The sequence below is a fragment of the Notamacropus eugenii genome, chromosome 3, assembly GCF_028372415.1.
Source record: "Notamacropus eugenii isolate mMacEug1 chromosome 3, mMacEug1.pri_v2, whole genome shotgun sequence".
Lineage (NCBI taxonomy): Eukaryota > Metazoa > Chordata > Mammalia > Diprotodontia > Macropodidae > Notamacropus > Notamacropus eugenii.
Genome location: NC_092874.1, coordinates 198,419,963 through 198,443,867, shown reverse-complemented (window position 1 = coordinate 198,443,867; position 23,905 = coordinate 198,419,963). Strand labels below are relative to the sequence as shown.

Genomic DNA, 23,905 nt, shown 5'->3' with positions numbered 1-23,905 from the left:
GAGGCTTTGGAGGTAGGAGCCTTGACCTTGCTGTCCCCCTCTGATTGTCTGCTTTGATCTTCCTTGTCATTAGAAAATACTTTTTCACCAAGCCCTGGGGCTGGGACTGGGGCTAACCATGTTCCTCTCTTCCCCAGGTGAGAGAGCTTTCCCACTGATCTTTGAAGCTGTCTTTGGTGTTTGTGGATTGAGAACTCTGGAAAAAACTGGAAACAGTTCATCAAGATTTTCTTACATCACCCTCATTTCTCTGCTTTGAATGCAGGAGCTTTAACTTTATTGTCTTCTTATGGTTGTATGTTTTGATCTTCCTCGTCACCAATGATTTAAGAGAGTAGTTTCACCAAAGAAGTAAGAACCTATAGTCTGGATTTTTTCCTTCTGTTTGCTCATTTTCCCAGCCAATTACTTGACTTTTGAGCTCTTTGTTAAATTGAGGGCTCCAGAAGCAGCCACTTTGGTAGTGGCAGGGCTGGGACTGGGGTAGGCCCATACTCCCTTCTCAGCCAGGTGAGAGACCCTTCCCACTGACCTTCAAAGCTGTCTTTGACATTTATGGGTTGAGAAGTCTGGAAACTGTTGTAGCCACCAGCACTTCAGTTCCCTGAGGCCTGCTCTAGCTCTGTTCATTCTGGCGCCCCACAGTGAACTATGTTCTGCTCCCATCCCAGTGTGATAGATCCTTCCTGTCAACCTTCCAGACTGTTTTAAGCTAGAAATTTGCTTCAGTTTGTCATTTTGTGACTTCTGCTGCTCTAGAATTTGTTTTCATTTTTTACAGGTTTTTTGAGGAGTTTGAGAGGAAAGCTCAGGCAGGTCCTTGCTTCTACTCTGCCATCTTGACTCTGTCCCCTAAAATTGTGAAACCTTGAGAGGGAAGAAGTTACTGACACATTAACAGACCTTTTCCTCTTTTATTTGCCCCTTACTTTCTGTAATCACGTCTTTCACAGCCTTTCCACCACACAAAGTGGAAAGAATATTAATTTAGTGGTATTTTGTTCAGTCATTTGTAGAAAGGAAACAGGAGACAGTTGTTATAACTTAACATAAGTGATAAGGGCCTAAACTATGGAATGGTAGCAAAAATGGCAAGAAAAGGCCAAGTGTATAAAACTTTTGAAAAAAAAATTTATAACCCATGTTGACTATTAGATTCAAGGAGTACAGAAAGGTAGAAATGTTTTAAAGGAACCTTCATGACTGGAAAAAGAATATCACTTTTGACAGGGAAAGGTTGAAGCAGGTAGATTAAGGAGGAAAGGTAATTTGGAGAGGGATTTAGTTTCAAATATTGCAAGTTGAGGTTATAGTAGGATACCTCTCTGCATAGAAATGACTAAAAAGAGGCTTTCAAAGTTGTGGAAAAGATCATGTCTTTTCTGTTCAACATATTTTTCCAGGAGTCAACTACTGATAGCATTTATGTCTATATTTAGAATAATGGCGTCTCTCTTTGAGAAGAGAATGGAAAGGAGGCTCAGAGAACATTTATCTATTCTCCATTAACCAATATAATCTATTGGAAAGAATAAAGTGCTACTTTAGAAAAAAATAATACACTCAAAGAGTCAGCTTTCAAGGCAAAAACAAAATAGAAAGTGATGTAAGAGACAAATGCAATCCTGTGTTGGGAAGTTGGAGGGTAGAAGAATATGAAATGGAGAAGAGAGAGGGACCCTAGAGCTAAGTAACATATAAGACTCTTTTTAAAAAGAAAGGAGTGGGACCCTCTGAGGAGGTGGTTATTTGTACACCAAAGAATGGATGATGTGGTACTATCAGGTGAGAAATCATCTATTCTTAGGAAGAAGAAGAGGGTGTCAGTAACAGGTGCTTCCTTGATGAGCTGAGAGGCATCAGGTCAGTTGTTTGCGGACTCGATAGCAACAATACAGAAGTCTGTTAACTTCCTAGAACATAAATCTAACATGTGGCAGAGAACCTCCCAGGACAATGGTACTCTCATCTGCTGAGTGTATTGGCACAAATACTGCTCAAAGAGATCTTGGAAAGCATTCCTTTTCTCTGTCTATGTCTCCTTTCTCCCCTCTCCTCTTCCTCTTCTCTCTCTGTTCTCTCTCCCTCTCTCTCCTCTCTTTTTCTCTGTTTGAACACTTTAAATTTTTATTTTTATTCTGAACTTAACAAATACTAAATAAAACATACTTTTCCATACACACAGAAGAACATAAAAATAGTTGATAATAGTCAATTTATTAGGGATGTACTATGTGCCAGCTACTGGGATATTTAAGGACAGAATACTAAAAGAAGGAAAAAAATAGTCCCTTCCCCTAAGAAGCTAACGATCAAATGAGAGAAACAAGCAAACAAATATGTACAAAGAAGGTATATACCGGATAAATGGAGATGAGGAGAGGGAGTATTCTAATCTAGGTAGGGACAGTCAGAGAAAATGTCTGGAGCCAGGAGACAGAATGTCTTGTTCATGAAATAGTCAGGAGGCCAGTGTCACTACAGGGAGCAAGGTGTAAGAAGTCTGAAAAGGTAGGAGGGGACTAAACTATGAAGGGCTTTGAATGCCAAACAGAAGATTTTATATTTGATCTAGAGGCAATAGGGAACCACTGGAGTTTATTGAGTGTGTGTGTGTGTGTGTGTGTGTGTGTGTGTGTGTATGTGTGTGTGTTTGTGTGTAGAGGGGTAAGGTGACATCGTCAGACTTGTGCTTTAGGAAAATCACTTTGGTAGCTGAATGGAGGATGGATTGGAGTGGGGAGAGACTTGAGGCAGGCAGACCCACCTGCAACTATTGCAATAGTCCAGGTATGAGGTGATGAGGGCTTGCACTAGAGGGGTGGCAATATCAGGGGAGAGAAGGGGGCATATTAGAGAGATGCTGCAAAGGTGAAATAGACCAGCCATGGCAACAGATTGGATATGGAGGTGACACAGGGAAGAGTTGAAGATAATACTTAGGTTGTGAGGCTGAGGACCTGGGTAGATGGTGTTACCCTCTACAGTAATAGGGAAAGTTGGAGTGGGGTGGGCAGGATTTAGATGGGAAGAGAATGAATTTTGTTTTGGACATATTGAATTTAAAATGTCTCCTGAATATCTAGTTCATGATGTTTGAAAGGCAGTTGGAGATTTGAGACTGAAGGTCAACAGAGAGGTTGGAGAAAGTACATGTGAAACTGCAGATCTCTAGTATCTACAACTTGCTTTTCATTTTAAAATACCATTAGAGATGATCTCTATTCAAATGGACAGGCTGGGAGATGCATGTGTGACTTTATGGGTTTTGTCAAGGGGTGCTTTCCCAGGAACAAGAACTCAGAGAGAAGAGGAATTGGCAGGTTGTACCCCACCCCAGCTTTACTTCCTTTTGTGTTATCTTAAATTTATTATATCACAGAATATATTTCTAGATTTAATATTATTTCTCATGAACACTTCTGGTGACCCTGTCCTTATATTACTGAGTGTCCCTTTGTTTTTGGTATGAAGGAGCAATGGTAGCTACACAGGAGAAGAGAGATCTTTCTTAATGCAAGGGTTGGGAGTTCCACCTCTAGCCCAGTGTTCGGGAGTGATGTTCTCTAAGGACATAAGCATTAGATGATGACTCAGGAGAAGAAAGTGAGGTGAGTGACCTTTCACAGCCCTCCCTCACTCAAATCAAAGTCAACTGCAAGTCATGTCATCATCTTGATGTCATGGTCCTCTTCAAGAAAGAAGGACAAACACAACCTGTGAGTGAGGAGCAGCGCCTCTCCTCTCCTCTCCTGTCCTCTTTTCCCCTCTCCTCTCTTCTTCTTTCCTCTCTTTTCCTCTTGTGTTCTACCCAGGGGAAGCTACACTCCATGTCCAAAAGTTGCCTTTTTTCCCTTTGGGTTTACTGGCTACATTTCTTGCTCAAAGATCAAGCCTTAAACCTAATTCACTCTGGAGCTCATAGACTAGACAAGTCCCCACTCACCTAGCACAGAGTGAATGTAATTACTAAATAGTAATTACTAAATAGTAGTGGTGTAGGGTGTGTTCAGGAAGGACAAGTACCTTAGGTGTGATGGCTACTAAGCCCTTTTCAGGGCTACTTTCCACCTTTGGAAAAGCTGATTGAAATTTTCCAGGTTATATCACAAGAGGAGGTTATCCCCCCAGGAATTCAAGGATGCCTCCTTGATGCCTCCTGAGACAATCACAGCAGGGTCTCTCTCTTAGTCATTGCTGGCAAGATTCTTGCTAGAGTCCTCCTTAATAGGCTGAGCCTTCACCTGGAAGATGGTCATCTACCTGAGAGCCAGTGTGGCTTTAGAAAAGGCCAAACAACAGTTGATATGGTGTTTGTTGCCCAACAACTCCAGAAAAAATATGAAGAGCAGAACAGAGGTCTGTACGGGTTTGTAGATCTGACCAAGGCCTTCGACACTATCATGTCATAGTCGTGACATAGTCGTGAAGGCTTATGGAAAATTATGTCAGAATTTGTTGCCCAGAGTTCATCAGTATTGTGCGTCAATTTCATGATGGCATGTTTGCCCAGGTTCTGGATAGTGGACAATGCTCTCGTGTCTTCCCAGTCACGAGTGGAGTGAAACAAGGCCATGTGCTTGCTCCTGTGCTTTTTACCATGATGTTTTCAGCCATGTTGTGAAATGCTTTCAATGAGGATGAACATGGCATCAAGGTCAGTTACCACAGTGATGGTAAATTCTTCAATTTGAAAAGGCTACAAGCTAAGACCAAAGGGAAGGATGATGCATGGTGCATGATTTTCTGTTTGCAGATGACTGCGCACTCAATGCAGCCTCTGAAGCTGAGATGCAACAAAGAATGGATCAATTCTCTGCTGCCTGTGTTAATTTTGGCCTAATAATTAACACCAAGAAAACACAGGTGCTCCATCAGCCACCACCACATCATCCATATGTGGAACCATCAGTTACAACAAATGGAGAAATTCTGAATGCTATGGATAAGTTCACTCACTTTGGTAGTGTACTTTCCAGGGATGTACACATTGATAATGAGGTTGACATATGCATTGCCAGAGCGAGCTCAGTGTTTGGGAGGCTCCAAAGGAAAGTATGGGAGAAAAGAGGTATTAGATTAACTACCAAACTGAAGGTCTACAGAGCCATTGTGCTGACCTCATTGTTGTATGCCTGTGAAACATAGACAGTCTATCAACACCATGCCAGAAAACTGAATCGCTGCCATTTGAATTGTCTTAGGAAGATTCTGAAGATCACCTGGCAAGATAAGGTACCAGACACTGAGGTCCTTGCTCCAACTAAACTGCCAACCCTTCAAACTATGCTGATGGGCTGGCCACATTGTTCAAATGCAAAATGTACTCTTGCTAAAAATACTATTTTATGGAGAACTCACATGGGGCAGGCAATCACATGGTGGTCAGAAGAAGCTCTACAAGGACACTCTCAAGATCTGTCTCAAGAACTTTGGAATTGATTGTGTGACATGGGAGACACTGGCACAGGACTGCTCAGCATGGCATGCCCACATCAGAAAGAGTGCTGTGCTCTATGAGTAAAACAGAATTGAGACAGCACAAAGGAAACATAGGATGAGCAAATTTGGAGTATCTACCCCAGATGTTCACATGGACTATTTGTGTCTGACCTGTGGTAGAGCATTCTGAGCTTGTATTAGTCTGATGAGCCATAGTCGGGCACATTGAAACTTCACTTTATCATGGTGATGTAATTGTGGTCTTCTTCAAGAATGAAGGACAACAATCTTAACCTTCACTAAATAGTAACTGTTTCTGTTTTACCCAGGAATCTTAAGGGTCTCCCCTTCCCAGTCTGACTTTGTTTTATTAAAGGGACCATCCCTTGAGTAACTACTTAAAGAAGACTATTCATTGAATGGGTGTATCTCACTCAAAGAGAATGTGATAAGACTTTAGCCTGAATGGGACATGGTCTCACATCCCTGGCCATCTCCAGTTGTCCTCATGAATATCAGGTCACTGAACCCAGATGGTTGAGGAGAAGAAAATGAGGTTGGTGACCTTGCACAGCCCTACTTCCCTCAAATCAAAGTCAACTGCAAGTCATGTCATCATCTTGATATCATGGTCTTCTTAGAGAATGAACAACCTGTGAGTGAGTAGCAGCTTCTCTCCTCTCCTCCCCTCCTCCCTTCCCCTCTCCTCTCCAGTCCTCTTGTCTCATGTTCTACCCAGGGGAAGGTACACTCCATGGCCAAAAGTTGCCTTTCTTCCTTTGGGTTTACTGGCTACGTTTCTTGCTCAAAGACCAAGCCTTAAACTCAATTCTCTCTGGAGCTTATAGACTAGACAAGTCCCCACCCACCTAGCACAGAGTGAATGTAATTATTAAATACTAAATGTTTCTGTTTTACCTAGGAACCCTGAGGGTGCCCCGCTCCCATTCTGATTTTTTTTTAATTAAAGGGGCCATGCCTTGAGTAACTACTTAAAGAAGCCTGTTCATGGAATGGGTGTATTTCACTCAAAGTGAGAATATGATAAGGGCCAAATTTCACACTGCATCCTGGACCATCTCGTCATCCTGATGAATATCAGGCCATTGGATCCAGATGGCACAGGAGAAAAAAGTGAGGCTGGTGACCTTGCACAGCCCTCCCTCCCTCAAATCAAAGTAAACTGCAAATCATGTCATCAACTTGATGTCATGATCCTCTTCAAGAACAGAGGACAAACACAACAACAGTTTTTTCATAACTACCCATCTGAGTGTAGAATGACTATGAAATCAGGTCATATTTTATAAATCTATCTCATAGACTCAAGTCAAAATTATATAGGAATCATTCAACTTCCTGAAAACTATTATCCAAATAAAAGCCTGAAACAAATATACCCAGATGTATTATAACCAAAGAGCAACATGAGGATAGAATCTACCAGTCACTGCCTGAAGGGAACCCAAAAGAAGACCCACTCAATCTCAGCAATGTTCTAGCCAAAAGTTAGAGCTCTTGTGTCAGAGAAAACATACTGCCAAGATCCAAAAAGAAGCAGTCTAGGAATCACAGTTAAGATCACTACTCAAAATGAAAAGAGGTCTTTGTATACAATAGTCCAAAAAGCAAAAGAGAGAAGCTTACTACCAAGAATAACTTCTCTTGCAAAGTTGAGTATAATTATAAGAGGAAAATGGACTTTTAGTGGGTGGAATAGAGAAGTTTTAAGAATTCCTGATGAAAAGATGAGAGCAGAATAGGAACTTTAAAATGAAAACATAAGAGGCCAGAAAAACCTATAGTGGAGAATTTATTTGAAGTATTGAAAAGAACTATATGAGGACATAGTGCTAGCATTCTACTAGCGAGAGAAGAAACAAGGGTTCCTGGAAAAACTTAATGTTTTCAAAGAGTAGGTAAATACGAAAAAACAGAAGTCTTATGTGTATATTGCTTCTATACTAAGGGTTTTAAAAAGGGAAAGAGAAAGGAGGGTAAACAGAATATACTAGCATAGAAAGAAAGGGGAACTATTTCTCATACTTTGGTTGGTGAGAAGAATATGCAAATATGGAGGAAGGGATGGTGATAGTGGACAACAAATGAAATTCTTATGGCCAGGCATGGTGCTGCATACTTGTAATCTCTTCTATAGAAAGAGGGAGGCTGGGGTTGGTGGCTGAATTGAATTCAAGAGTTCTGAGCTACAGTAGGGCTAAAGCTGTTGGGTGTCTCCCCCTTTCCCCACCAATGGGGAGGGCCACTAGACTACTTCAGGAAGGGCAAACCACCTTGTTAGTATTGGAATCAGGCCTTTGAGTGAGTGCTATACTTCCAGCCTGACTCAGACAGGGAGCCCTAGTCTCAAAAAAAAAAAAAATCACTGTTAACTCAAATGGAGAAAAAAGTTTTGGACACACATTCACATTCACAAATAATTTAGTGTAGAAACACCTCATAATCAATATTGAAACCTGTGGGGTTAAGGAAAAGGGATGTTAAAAGGGAGGGTAATGCCAAAGAAGGAACGGACACAAGCAAAACAAATTCCCTTACCCTGAGGGAAGAGTTAAAAGGAGGGAGTGGAAGGAAAAGATCTAAAATTTGAAGAAGTCCCTTAGATTGTCTCTTACACAGCTGAGGAATAGAATATTATTGCTCCATAAGAAATGACAAAAGAGACAATTCCAGACCTGGATAATTTCATCCTGGATAATGTGAACCGATGCAGAGTGAAGTGAGCGGAACCAGGGAAACAAATTATGCAAGGACAGCAACACTCTTTAAAAAACAAAGTGTAAAAGACTCAAGAACTCTGACTAAAGCAGGGACCAATCATATATTTCCAGAAGACTTATGATGAAAAATATTAACCACCTCTTGACAGAGATGTAATAGACACAAAATATAGAAAGAGATATATATTTCTAGATATGATCATTACATGGATTCATTTTTTTGACTATGCTTATGTGTATAAAGAGGTTTTTTTCTCACTCTCATTTTTTAATTGGAGGAAGAGGAGGGGAGGTTAACAATAGTGATGCCAAAACAAAAAGAGCCATTGAAACATTTTTAAAAAGTATAGATGAGAACAGAAAAGTTCAGAAGTAAATACAGGTATGCAGTATAGTTTTGAGAATAACACTTAAAATTTATTACATATTTTTTAAAAACCAAGAAGTATGAAATGGAGTTTTATAGTCCCATAGATGAATACTTTCTGTGTGTGTGTATTCTGCTATGTATGTGAGAATATAATTTTTTGACATTTAAGCTCAAAATGAAACAAAAAAATTTTGACTGTAAGTTAAGGCAGAAAGAGAAGCAATATTGCCACCAACATATGTCCATCTAAGCAGAAAGAAAAAATAGATTAGTTCCAAAAATAGATTACTAACAGAGGCATGGTGTGGTAATGATGGGGCTCTTCAATTTTCCAGACAGCTTTGGGAACTCTTTCTCTGTCCAGTACAGAAAAACTATTAAAGTCTTGACTTGCTTTAATGATAATTTCATTCTTCAAATGGGAGAGGAAGCAATGAGGTGAGTTGCTATTCTGCACTAGATTTTTGCCAACAAGAAACTTGCTGCTGAGGTGGAAATAATGGGAAACCTTAAGGGAAGTAGACACTCTGTCTTAGAATTAATGACAGAGGATTGGGAAGAGAATTCTACATGAATCTATGAATCTCCATTTCATACTGTTTTCTTTTTCTAAAAAAGTATTTGATGAATTCTTTATGTGACTTTTCAAAACTACACTTATGACATATCTGTGCTTCTTTCTAAACTGCCTTTTGTTCTCTTTTGTCCATTCAAAAATGTTTCAATCAATGGTTCTCTTTTTAAGAAGACAAGTACAATCTGACATGCACTCTAGACTTTTGGAGAACAGATTTTAAAGGATACCAAGAAAGGATCAAAAAGATCCCATGACTTAAATTTGTCCAGAGGAAGTCAACGCAGGAAGGACAGGAAGCTCTTAACAATGCAATTCTGAAGTCAAAAAGAATTTTTAAAAATCAAATTAGAAGAAAAATGGAGAGCTGTTTGAAGAGACTGATGTGGACACTAGAGAATTTATTGACAAAGGTTAAAAAGAACAAGAAGGCATGGTGAATAGTGTCAAAAATGTTAAAGGTCAACATAAACTGTGGTTAATGAGGAAAAGAGGTAGATCAAAAAAAAAAGACAAGACCACTTCTCAGGGATAGATTGGATGATGATAATGGGCAACTAACTGAAAGAAGACATACTCATATGTATCTCAAATCATATTTTGCTTCCAACTTTCTTGCCAATGAGAAAAATCTTTGAATATGAAAGGACAGGAAAAAAAGTGACTAAAAGCAAGATGATACCCAAGATTAGTGTGTGTGTTCCTCCTTCATTCATTGCCAAAGAAGACCACACCATCAGAGAAATGATGACATGACTTGCACTTGATTTTATTTTGAGTGAGGGAGGGCTGTGCAGGTTACCAGCCTCACTTCTCCTCCAGAGCCATCTGAATCCAGTGACCAGATATTCATCAGAATAACCCAGAATGAGGCAGTTGGGGTTAAGTGACTTGCCCAAGGTCACACAGCTAGTGAGTGTCAAGTGACTGAGGTGAGATTTGAACTCAGGTCCTCCTGACTCCTGCACTGGTGCTTTATCCACTACACCACCTTGCTGCCCCTGTAAATTTTCAACCATTATTATTACAATTACCCCAAAACAAAAGCAAATACACACAAACAGATGGTTAAAGGAAATACAGGGGAAAAAAATTGTTAACTGTCTTCAAGTTTAACTTTTGGTTTTATATTTTACTTTTAATCAAATACTATATAAGCCTTGTTTTCTGAGGTTAGTAAACTATTCTATCAGTCTATTTATTAGATACTGATTTTTGTTCCAGAAGAATACAGTAAAAGAGCACTTAACTGTTACAGATATATTCGGGTCACTGGCTCAAACAATCTAAATTCTTGGATAATCTTTTAAAAATCATGGAAAACTAGAATAGAATTGGAGAAGAGCAAATGTCTCCTTTTTTAGACAAAGGAACTTGCAAACTGTATGCCAATGACTGCAACAAACTTTAATTTCTCATCTTATTATAGGTAGAATTATTTAAGGGATGATTAGTGAACACCTAGAAAAGAAACTGAAATAATCAAGAGCCAATATAGCTTCATCCAGAACTAGTCAGACCAGAACAATCTCATTTCCTTTTTTTGGCAAAGTTATCTACCAATAGGCAGATCAGGGGAATGTTTCTGGTAGCTTTTACCTAGAGTTTAACAAAGCTTTTGACAAAGTCTTTTGTTCAGTTCTTGCAGAGAAGATGGAAAGAAATGGCGTAAATAAGAGAAAAGTTAGGTGGAGTTAGAATTTGTTGAATCACCACACCCAAGGAGTAAGCATTGATGGTACCATGTTAACTTGAAAGATGGCTTCCAGTAGAAATGAGACAGGGATAAGTAGTAGGTCTTAGATTATTTAACAATTTGATTAATACTTGGATAAAGGTACAGATAGCATGCTTATCAGATTTGCAGATTATATAAAACTGGAAGGAATAGCCAAGGTTCTGGATGATACAATCCATAAAGATTTTGACAAGTAATACATCATGCTAAATCAAATAACTTAAAATATAATAGTTAATATTTGTAAAGTACTTCAAGGTTTTGTAAAGGATTTACCAAGTGCTATGTCATTGGACCCTCACAACAGCATGGGGAGAGGAGTGTTATTATTATACCCATTCTACAGTTGAAGAGACTGAGCCAGACAGAGGTTAAAGGGATTTGCTCAGTATCACACAGCTTGTGTTTGAGGCAGGATTTGAATGCAAGCCTTTGTAACTACAAATTCATGACACTATCTACTGAGTCACCTATCAAAAAATAGTTTGATAACTATATTTCAACATAATTGGTTTTCATTGTAACTTTATTCATTCAAAACTGTTATTCTGAGAAAGGTACCATAGGTTTCGTTAGGTTACCAGAAAAGTTTAATAACTCCTGGTATAAAGTCCTACAGTTGTGTGAGAGACAGCCAAAAGTTAAGCTTCCAGAGTTACTAGTTGATGAAGTCATTGTGAATGTCAGATAATAAGAAAGCTAGCAGACTGCAGGTGGGCTCAACCAATCAGGAGACAGATAGTGGCCTTCAGAAAGTCACAACATTTTTGATAAAAATAGTCCAGGCCTGAAACTGGCCTGAACCAATCAGGGAAAATGACCCAGAATAACCTGGAGAAGGCTTTTCTTCATTGCGCGTGCTTAATGAACCTCGTATACATATATATATATAAGCAGACACACTCTACATAAGATTATCCCTCCATCTTCTGATCATGGGTCCTACGTTAAAGCATATTTGGGAGGGGGTATCACACCAAGGGTGGTTATGTAATGGGCATGTAGAGAAGATGGTGACTTAATGAAGAATGGACCAGTCCATCTCCTGGTGGGATATCTGTCTTAAACTAATGGTATATAGTTCATCTCATTTCTGTATTCAATGTTCCCTCTTCCTGAAAAGAGGATGGGGACCTACTTTGGCCAAAGTGTTCAATTCCTCTAAACTCTGTTGTAATAAATTTCCCTTGATACCTTTTTAGTGTCAAGCATATTTCTAACACTTGGATTCAAAATATCAACTTCAAAAGTAGATGATAGAAGAAGTATTTGTTGATGATAATCCATTAAAAGAAGTGGGGGATAGTGAACCCTAAGCCCAATAAAAATAAGCAGTATAATATTGGGCCGCATTAAAAGAGATAAGGAGAAGGAAATCTTAGACCACTCTGTCCTCTTTCCCTCATCAAATCACATCTGGAGTACTGTGTTCAGTTTTGGATAACACATTTTGGAAAGGACACTGGGAAACTTAAGAATTCATAGAGGAAGAAAACTCAAATGGTGGAAGGATTTAAGATCATGTCATATGAATGGAAAGCATTTCTTATGTGCCAAATATTGGAAATACAAATGCAAAAGTGGGAAGTCCCTACCATCTAATAAAGAGAAGACAGGGTCTGTAGGGGACTAGTAACCAGAGAGAAGTTTGCAAAGTCACAGGGCTGATAGGTAGAGCCAAAAGAAAGTTGCCATACCCTCTCCAGTAGTAGAGGACATTGAACTGATTATTTTTCTGGATAATGGGATTGGTGAAGGTAGGAGAAGGAGTGAAGAAGATATGGTATGAGGACAGAGCAGATGGCAAGAAGATGGCTGGGATGGAACGTGAAGCATGACTGGGGCTGGCTAGAATATAGTGATGAAGTCACCAATTTGGGCAACATGTGCCCCAGGGCAGAAGTTCCAAAGCTAAGAGGGTTAAGTCCCCCAGGGCAAGGTCTTTGGAGATCAGGTGATATGGAAGGTACAGTAGCAGGGTAAACCTTGTAACTACATGCATGTACAGTAGAAGGCCAGAAGGTGACCGGGATGGAAGGTGACTCACTTGAAAGAACTGGAGAAGATTAACCCAGAGATGAAATAATTTAGGTGGTGAAGGATAGGGTGAGGAGAGGAATCAGGAAAGGCCTCTTGTAGGAGAGGACAATGGAGCTCAGCTTTGAGGGAAACTAGGGATTCCACAAGATAGGAATGAGGAGGGAGAGCATTCCAGAAATGGAAGAGAGCCTGAACACACGTACAGAGAACATAAATACATATTTTGGCCAGAATGTAGAACATACAGCAAGCAATGCGAAATAAGTGGAAACAGTGTAGCAGTCAGATTGTGAAGGGCCTTAAATTCTCAATAAATAAATGTGTATTTTGTCCTTGAAGCAACTGGTAGTCACTGAAGCTTCTTAAAAATGAAAGTGACAAACTCAGACCTGCGGTTTAGGAGTAACAATGTGGCAGCAAAGTAGAGTGTGGCTTGGAGAGGGAAGAGACTTGTTTGTTCACTTGCTTTTCAGTTGTGTCTTATTCTTCATGGCCCCATTTGGGTTTTCCTGGCCAAGATACTGGAATGGTTTGCCATTTCCTTCTCCAGCTCATTTTACAGATAAAGAAACTGAGATAAAGAGGGTTAAGTGACTTGCCCAGGGTCACACAGCTGGTTAAGTGTCTAAGACTAGATTTGAACCTGGAAGATGAGTCGTCCTAGTTCTAAGCCCAGTGCTGTATTACTGTGTCACCTAGCTGCCCCAGGGAAGATACCAGATAACAAAAAACTGATTGGGTATCTGCTTCTATAGTCCAGGTGAGAGGTAATGAGGACCAGACTTGGGGTGATGGTAGTATGAATAAAGAGAAGGGACTGGATATGACAGGGGCTGGGGAGGTAGAATCAATAAGGCTTGGAAATGAGGAGACTGAGAATCTTGAGTCAAGATCACTTCTAGGATGCAGTCAACCCACCCATCTCTAAACATTTATTAAACTTTTACTATATTCTAGGCACTATTCCAAGAGCTGGAGATTCAAAAGGAGGCAAAAGATAGTCCCTACCTCAAGGAGCTTACAGCCCAACATGGGAGACAACATGCAAACAAATATATACAAAACAAGGGTTTTTTTAGTCATTTCCAGTTATGCTGGACTTTTCATGACCCCCTTTTGGGGTTTTCTTGGCAATGATACTTGAGTGGTTTTCCATTTCCTTCTCCAGTTCATTTTACAGATGGGAAAACTGAGGCAAACAGAGCTAAGCCCAGGGTCACACAGCAACTAAGCATCTGAGGTTGGATTTGAATTCAGGTCTTCCTGACTCCAGGCCTGGGGCTTAATCCACTGCACCACCTAGCTTCCCCAAACAAGCTCTATATGGGGTAATAAATAGGAAATCATAAACAGAGGGAAAGAGGGGTTGGGGAAACGAAAGAGGAGGAGTGTATTTAAGGAGAAAGATAAGGGATTCTGTTTGGAATATATTGGATTAGCGATGGCTTTGGGATATCAAAATGGAAATATAGGAGGCAGTTGGACATTTTAGCTCAGGAACTCAGAGGACTTTTTAGCTCAGGAAAAATATGAGAGTTAGAACCCTCTCCCTCCCTCCATATAAACACAAGCACATCCAATCACAATCCAAACACAATCAAATTGGGCTGATTCCACCTCCGCAATGTTTCTCACACCCATCTCCATCTCTCTACTCATATGGCCAGTAGCACTTAATCCACATCCTCATCACCTCTCACCTGGATTACTGTAAGAGCATCATAACTGGTCTTCCCGCCTCAAGTTCCTCCCCACTCCAGCTCATCCTTTACACAGATACCAAAGTGATTTTCGTAAAACACAAGTTGGACTCTCTCAGACCCCTCTTTGAAAAGCTCCAGTAGCTCCCATTTGCCTCTACTATTTTTGCTGGCATTCAAAGCTCATAATCTGTCACCCAGCTTAGCTTTCCAGACTTTTACACATCGCCTCCCTTTATACACTTTATGTTCTAACTAAATTGACCTATATGCTTTTCTTCCAATATGACAGTCTATCTTCCATCTCCATGCCTTTGTGCAGGATGTCACCCATACTTGTGTAGCAATGGATGAATTATCCTATAGGGGCCATCCTAGCGACTGTGTGCCGAGAGTTCCTCTGGAAACTTCTGGGGACTCCAGGGACTTGATGACTCAGCATTTGGACACATTGAAGATGATGAACTCCCTCGCTGCTTCCAGCCACTTGATGACTCACCACTGAAGTATGCCTGCATATCGGGTTGCATGATAAAGCATACACACATTTCAGACTCTGGAATCTTTTTAATTTTGTAAAAGGGTACAAGACATTAGGGACTACTTTAGGAGTCTAGAATTCCAGTATCTAAGTTAGAGATAGGCAGAGTAATTCTTGTCCTTGAATTTCATTCCAAGATGTAGGATTCCTATTTTATGTTTTTCCATTTTGGAGGCAGATGGAAATGTCCCAGTGATTGTGCCTAAAAATTGTCTGAGTCTCAAGTGTGAGAATTTCTACAGTTTTCTTTTTTAGGAATGAATAACTTGAATCCTGTAAATCATCAGTGCACTAGAGATAGGTCTCATTATTTAGCTCAAAGAACACTGAACAGAGGCCCTTGGGTTCTTAATCCAGTTCCAGAACCAAGTAGGTCTGTGGCCTTAGGCAAAATATTTTACATATGTGGGCCTCAGTTTCTTCATTTGTAGAATTTAGCGATTGGATTCTAGTTCAGTTGATCTTCAGGCTCTCTTCTACCTCTAAAAAAATTCTTTTATTTGATTCTCGACTTTCTGAGACAGTCTGGGGAAAAGCAAACAGAGAGAGTATTAGGTACTGCAAAAGAAAAGTACCTTTTCCTCCTGAGTCTTTGCTACGTATTTGTGTACCTGTTCTACCCAAAGGATGATGATATTATCAGTTCAATTCAACATCCATATAGTAAATGTAGGCAGTTAAATGATATACCTGCTAGAAAAACCTGAATTTGAGTCCTGCCATAGACACTTATGAGCTGTGTGACGCTAGGCCAATCAATTAACTCCTCTGCACCTCAGTTTCCCCATCAGTAAAATGAGAGGACTCAGTGATCTTCCAGGTCCAAATCTATGGTCCTATGAACCTACTATGGAACTACAACAAAGAACTATGTTAGATGCTAGGTATACAAAGACAATAATGAAACAGGTTCCGTCCTTCTACTCTAGGAGATAAGTATAACACAGAGTGAGGTATGGCAAGCAATGACAAGAGCCGGACAAAGGGCTCTTAGAAAATCTGAGAGAGAGAACACTTATTGGTGATAATGGGACAACAATAATTTATCTCTGAAAATTGAAATAGAACCTATACTTATGTTTCCTTTTGCTGTCTTTCTTGAATTTTACTTTTCACTTCCAGTCTAACTAACAAACATGTATTGAGAGCTTACTTATACCCATCATTGTGCTACAGAAGTATAAAAAATAGTCCCTGACTTCAAAGCTTTTCAATCTACTTGGGAAGAAAAGACTAATAGCCATGAAACAGTTCTAGGATGCGTAAGATATGTGTTAAAGTGCCAGATTGGGTGGTCCATACTATAGGTAGCATAAGATTTCAGAGAAAAGAAAGATTAGTATGAACTGAAGCCAGGAAAGACTTCTTCAAGGAGACACTACTCTTCATTGAACTTACTGTCCTGTCTTTTAAAGGCACTTATTAATTATTGTGAAATCCTGGAACTTTCACATAGTTCAAATACTCTCTCAACTTTGGACACCGATGTGATGTCCTTTACCATCCACTGATTACCACTTCATCTTCATTGGCACACATGGGAGGGGTGAGGTACCAGTGGTGTGCAAACATAGTCACATAAACCTGTTTCAAACCATGGGAGGTTACGTGCAAAACCAGTTCCTTTGATAGGGACAAATCTTATGTAAAGCTGCAACAAGCCTGAGTAACTGGTTTTAGGCAAGGCTTGTCATGGCAAGAACCATGTTTGAAAGGGCGGCTTTGAACACTGTGGTCACTTTCTTATTAATGTAAGTGATGGTGTCAGAAACTATCTGTTTGCTGTCCCTTGAACTAATTAATGAACCCATTTCCACATACTTTCCCAAGCACTTCAGCTCTTCTCAATATAGAACTCACCTTCTATTCTTCCAGCTATAACTGCTGTGTCCCTTAGGGTTTATCTGCCCTCTCATGCCACAGTCAAAATTCTAGGACAATGAGAGAAATAGAAGAGATATGAAAACCCAAAGACTCTAGGCCTGTAAGATCATTTAACTGTGCAGCCTCACTCAGTCACAGCTACTTTTATTCTCTTCTAGGTATATGAATAAGAAGAGAGAAAGGGCAGTGAAGAAACTTCTTGGCTATTGAAAGGACCAAACTATAGAGAGAGGAGAAGTCATGATCCCTGGTGAGAATTTAAAAGAGGGAGTCAGTGCTTTGTAATTCTATTTCCCTTCCTCCCTCTCTCTATCTGGCCCTCCCTTCCTCTGTTTCTCTGTCTCTACCTCTCCCCCAACTTTGGGGATGCTCATGTTCTTAATCATAGAACTCTGCCTCTTGATCTGATATGATAGTATGCTTTCAGAGGGATTCACATTTGTTGTCTGATGACTATCCAGAAAGAAGTCAACTGGAGAATGAAGACATTAGCAGTAGATGTCCTTCCCTGAGAGCTCTGGGGGTGGGGGCAACTATGACATATGAGAAGATTCAGACAAAGATCCCAACAGCATACCTGGCTAAGGTATAAAATGGAAGACTTGCCTGGCAAGTAGCCAGGAGTTCGAATAGTGGCTATTTATTAGAGGAAAAACCAGATGGTGGGAAACTAGTGTGGTGAGCTGAGAATGTTTGCCCTATATCTTTTTTCCTCTGAAATCTAAATTCTTGGGGAGGAAGGTGTCAACCTATTATCAGTATGGTTTCTTGCTAAGCCTGTGAAAAACTGAGCACAAAAGACTTAGAAAGTTCAGACCCTAATTGTGTTGGCCGTGGCTCATTTAAGCCTAGTTGCTTTCAGCTCTACCTTGCTTATTTTTCCATTTCTCTCAGTAAAAGTATTTTGATGTATATGTGAAAAAGTAATTCTTTGTAACCACACAAAGTTGAAAAAGAAAGTAAGATCCTATAGAAATGAAGGTGAGCCAAATGAATTATAAATTTTAAGGAGATTAACTCATACCTTCAGATCAGATAAAAGTTTAGACAATATAGTTCTCATCTACACTTGTGCAGAGGAATTAAAAAGGGTCTGGGGAACTAGGAGCCATAAGGTACTGTTCACACCTGCATAGTTATTTGAGCTAATGATTTAGGGCTTGGCTTGCCATCTGGTGGCTTGTCTAAGCATGGCATCCAGAGTGATTCTTCAGTCTTCCCTCCCCACTCTACCCAACCACCTTTACTGTCAACCCAAAGCAAATGGTTCCGTGAGCAGAGCACGGCATATGCTGTACAATTTTAATAGTAACAATAACAAAAATACCATGGGTGCCTTTGGTTCTTAATTAGGGCTGAGATACAAAGAGATAATATAAATTCTGAGGCATATTGGTAATCAATCAATGGACATTGACTGAATTATAGAATGTCAGAGCTGGAAGAAAACTTAGAGATTGTCTAGTCTAATTTCTTCATTTTAAAAATCTTGTGCAAGATCGCACCCTTTATTAGGGATAAATTGAGAACACGAAGCCAAATCTTTCATGAGTCACGTGCCATACACTGTGTTAAATGCTAGAGATAGAAAGACAAAAATGAAAATAATGCCTTTCCTCATATAGCTTATATTCTAATGGGGGACAACACATTTTTACATAAGTATAAGAATAACATATACAATACGAATACAAGGTATCCCAAAAGCGTTAGTGAAATGTAAGCTTTAATAACTTCAGAAGTAGAAATGCTACAAATGTACAAGAACCATAATTTGAAAATTGATTGTTTAAACTTCTCTTATACATATTCAGTTTTGTGGATTTTGAATGACAAGTTTAAAGCTTTAATTTTAACAAGACACTATCCTGTCATCATACGTGGCATGAAACAATTCTGGATGATGCTTTCTCAGACTAGTGAACTGGAAGAGGAGGTTCTCTTGCCTCCCCGGTTAACCTAATCTATCTCCATTAGGCTTTTTCTTGTGGGGTCATGTCAAAACTGTCATGTACATATCAAAACTGTATTCTTTGAATGATCTGAAAACTAAGATCACAAATGCAATCCTTTCTGTCACTAAGCAGCAGCAGCTGTTTTTACAGTTTGAAAATCAACTAGGATGATATGTGTGTATATACAGATACATATATAGTTACATATTTTTATACACACATACACACATATATATCACAAGACAGTAGTTATACTGAATTTTGATAAGAAACGTCAATAATTTAAAATAATTTACCTTTCAGATATTGCTTTTTGTAAATTTGTAGCATTTATACTTAAGTATAACACATGTATATACTTATACTTAAAAACTGTGTTGCCTTTTGGGATAGGATGTATAAGATATCTAGGTATCTAGCAGTTGGGGAGATTAGGAAAGTGTTTATGTAAAAGAAGTTGTGAAGGAAACCAGGGATTCCAAGAGTTGGGAGTGAGGAGGCATTATACTTCAGGTATTCAGAACAGAAATTAGGCCAGTATGGCAGTTCAGTAGGTGCTTAAAAAGGAATTTTACCAGGGTGGCCACTGTGCATGCTACAGCTTCTTGGAGTCACAGTTAAAAACTGGGTTTGCAGGTGGACACCCAGCGTGGATGAGCAGCCCCGAAAAGAACTCAGCAAGCCCTCACACCAGAGGGGCTAGTCCTCTCTGAATACCCCATACACCAGACTAAATTAGGTTAAGGGTAACCAACAAACCTCAAATCCATCAATGAATTAGAGGAATGTCTACCTCAAGCATGTGGAGACCTCCCCCAGCAGATGTGCAGATGAAAACAATTTGTTCCATTGGCCATGAAGGTGGCTGAAGCAGTAGCTATGCAGTGCTGCTCTGAACTTAGTCTGACATTGAAGATCCAAGTTCATCCATTGCATCCTGGGCCATGGGGCCATGGCCAGTTGTCTTCACTTTTGTCTTGCCACTGGATTTGATGACTCTGAAAGAGAGAGTCAAGTCGACAACTTTGTGCAACTCTGCCTCACTTAAATCCAATTCATGTGCTGTGCCAGTCAAGATATTGCCCTGTAATGTCGTTGATTTCTGAGGACTGAAGGATGGACAACGAAACCAACAAGCATTCTGTATGAAGCCTCTACACAGAGAGAAGAACTTCCAGAGCAGATGTTGTGAGTTAAACATTGTTATACATAGTTCTTAAATGTGTGCCTCACTGCAAGTATGGTGGTCTAAATACAGAAGCTGTATTTGTAGTAACGAATGACCGAGGTTCTTAGGAGACAGTTTGGTATTAATTGTCTCTGAGAGTCCCTCTCTGGGAAGCCAACCTGCCAATTAGAGCAGAAGTTGGGGATTGCCACTATTCTTCTCCTTCTTCTTCTCCTCCTCCTTCTTCTTCTTCTTTTTATTCTTCTTTTCCTTCTCTTCCTTCTCTTTCTCCTTCTCCTTCTTCTTTTCCTTCTTCTTCTTCTCCCTCTTCTCCTCTTCCTCCTCCTTCATCATCATCATCATCATCATCATCATCATCATCATCATCTTCTTCTTCTTCTTCTTCTTCAAGAAGCTAGGACAATTTACTTTTTGTCCTGCATGGTTTTCATTTTTGATTTCTTGAAATATAACTCTGGAAAGATGAACTTTAAAAAATCTATTGTGTTTTAACTAGAGCTATTTGATCAGGCCTCTAAATCCAAATCACTCTGGCTTTCACTGAATGGTTCATAATAGCCCCAACCCAAGCCTCTGTGGCTCATTATTTAGGTTCTGATGGCTTAGAATGAGTGTAAATAGCAACTCTTTTTTTTTTTTTTACCAGAAACTCTGAGGGTCTTTCCCTCCCAGATTGATATCTTTGTGCTGGTAAATTGAGTCATCTTTTGTCTCAACTCTTACCCAGCTCTCAGTTATTGAATGGATTTAGTCTCAAACAAACTGAGACCTGGGCAAGACCTTAATTTGGGAAGGTCACTGCATCCTGGGCCATGGCCAGTCTTCTTGACCTTTGTCTTGCCACTGGACTCTATGACTCTTGAAGGAGACAATGAGGCTGGTGATTTTGCATACCTCTGTCCCATTCATGCCCAATTCATTCACAAGTCATGACATCACCCTCATAATGTATCATTGGTCCTCTTCAAGAACAAAGTATAAACAACAACAGTATATATGTTACTTAGTACAGCTACTTTTTCTAGCTTTGTTAATTTTTTAACACTACTTTTATTTCCTCAGAGGGCACACTGAAGACCAGTGAGTCCAAGTATGGTGGATTCATTGCCATTGATGGAAGAAAATGGTTTGTTGTAGAAATTTGGCAGATCTTCTCCCCTTCCAAACACACTGTTTCTCCTTGTTTTATGAGGCAATACTACTTGCTAACTGATAATCTAACTGTACACAGATAATTAATTTGTAAATGACTACTATATTAGTAGCTAGTCATTTCCTACCTGTTGGAATATAATCCACACATGTCTTGGTGATCATCATGTCCCATCTTTCTTAAAGAAAATATTTCCCCTCTATAAGCACAAGATTTCTATGTAGTCTACAGACTTTTGATCTATCTCATTTATTACCCTTGAATCATGTTTTCCAATATATTTTTCACTGTCTTCCCCTATATCACCTTTGCATTTAGATCACTAAGTATCTAAGTAAATGTTTATTTAATTTGGAGACTTTTGTAAAGCCCTCTTTATAATCTTTCTACCTTCTTGTCATGTTGGTTAACAGAGTACTTAACTTCATGGCAGTCTTTTTGCTAATAGTTAATAGTATCCTGTGCGTAAAACAACCTCAACTCCCTCCTCTAAAATTTCCTGAACTTCTTAAGGTACTAGACAAGGACAACAAATGCAGAGGATGCAGGACTTACTTGTCAGAACTATTAAATAAAAGGAGTTGCCAGAAAGTCATTAATTGTTGGCGCTGTGTGGGACATTTATAATAAGGATTGTAGACTGTTTTAATGCAACAATGCCAGGCATCCAGGGAGAGACTGCATGGACAATGGATTAGCAGCATAGAGATTTTGGGTAAGGATCACTCTGTGACAATGAAATCTACACTTTCTTTTTGGGGATGACAATGTCTCTATTTATAGGGAGGGTATGGCTGCTTGGATGTTGGAAACACTAAAGAAAATCTTATGGAGCCCACCCAGAGAAGGAAGTGGTGACCATGTGAAAGTGTACTAGGCAAATAGGTTGAAACAGATGAAGTAGGTGAGCAACTGCCCTTAGGAGATGATGGCACCAGACTTTGAATCCTCTAGCAACCTACTGACCAAAACACAGGGAGCTGGGATAGATATTGGTGAGACAGTTTCTCCCATTTTCCCCAACAACTGTAGAGTAAAGCATAGGAATGTACTCTTCTAAAAGATAAAGAGCTAGGAATATATAGTCAAAGTTTGGGGGGAATGAGGGGGAGAGGAGTGGAGTGGAGACTTTCTGTTCCTTACCAGAGTGATGAAAAGAAGTGGGAGTTTTCATGTAGAATCTTTTAAATTCTGATTCTATTGAGTAAATGTACTCTAATCTATATAATGTGAGTGTATGTTCCTTTGGGTCACACAATGTAGGGAAAGGAGATAAAAATCTTATTGGGAAATGAGGGCATGAGCCATCTTAATCACATTATCAAATACTGTATAAGGCACTCATAAAATTGATCAAGAATCTCCCCTGATCAATATTATTTTAACACCTTACTTTTAAAATCAGAGATTGAATCCAGAAGAACTTGGGTCAACACAGAAGCTAGGAATGTTTTCCAGCTTACCCTTAGAAATCCAGGCAGGCAGCCTGTGTTTGTACGTATGCCAAAGAGCCTGGGTTCACTTACTAGTGGTTAATGTAGAGACTGTATTCTGAACAGCTAATCTAGAGCACACCCTTGGGAGGCAAACAGAAACTAATGTCTACCCACCTATATAAGGCACAGGTGTTTCTGTAGAGAAAAAGCAACCTCTTCCTGGCACCACTTATCATGAGCATTGAAATATGAGATGACCAAGTGCCCTATGGAATGATATTTTCAGTTGTCCTTGGCCTCCTTATAAAACCAATCCTGTCAATTTTTTAAAAATTTTCTTTTCACAAGTAGACCTGTAAAATATCTTTTCATTTTACTGCAATTTTCTTTTGTATCCAGTTTTCACTTATAGTAAGATTAGTGTGATTCAGTTCCTCCAACTTTTGTCCACTTATTGACCACAGGACAAGTGGCTCCCATTTAGGGTGTTAATGTTAATAGACAGCATAAAAACTGTGATTCTGAGTAATGTCAAGGAGAAAAAAATAAAAACTCTACTCTGCCTTTAGTCTTGTCAGAAGTAATTTAACTTAATTTTATTTAACATAAGATCAATCTAATCCCAAGTCATTTCTGACTTAAGAAGATGTTATGAATGCTGGAGTTCCCCATACCCTTCAATATGTTGCTGCTCTAGGACAATTTTGAGGTAGCATTTATAGGAATCTCTAACAAGGAAGATCACAATAGACTTAAGATATAGTTTGGGGGTTAATATTCCTTAACAATCATCCCTCAGTCTCTTCCTAGACCACCTGCTCCCCTTAAAGATGGAAAAAAGGTCCTTCCTGTGATCAATTTTAACCTTGAATTACAAAAGAAGATTCTTTTCTCTAAGGATCTTGGTATCAATCATTCAAGTAGGTGGAGAAGCAAGAATTTTGCCTAGTCAAGATCATTATACCCTCTTTCCAAAAAGGAAAAGTCTGGAAAAAGGTTTTAGGTAGGAGAAAGATTATTTTTTAATGCAAACAATTTTTTAAAATATGCTTCTGCAGTACTCTCTGACCCTCTTTCCACCACTCTGCCACCATCTCTGCCAAAGCAAAAGGAAGAATATTGTAAAGGACTGAAGACCATTT

At 39.4% G+C, this 23,905-nt stretch overlaps 1 long non-coding RNA gene across 2 annotated transcripts in view; it reads left to right on the top strand.

Moving 5' to 3' along the window:
- Positions 1–23,905, top strand: part of LOC140533757 (uncharacterized) — a 34,384-nt gene that overhangs the window by 6,695 nt on the left and 3,784 nt on the right. Inside the window, exon 3 of one of the 2 annotated variants that reach the window (XR_011977044.1) lies at positions 138–359. The exons of the other annotated variant lie outside the window; for it this stretch is intronic. This is a non-coding gene — a long non-coding RNA (uncharacterized lncRNA). Of the gene's footprint in view, positions 1–137; positions 360–23,905 lie in introns of those variants that run through there. 2 annotated transcript variants of the gene reach the window in all.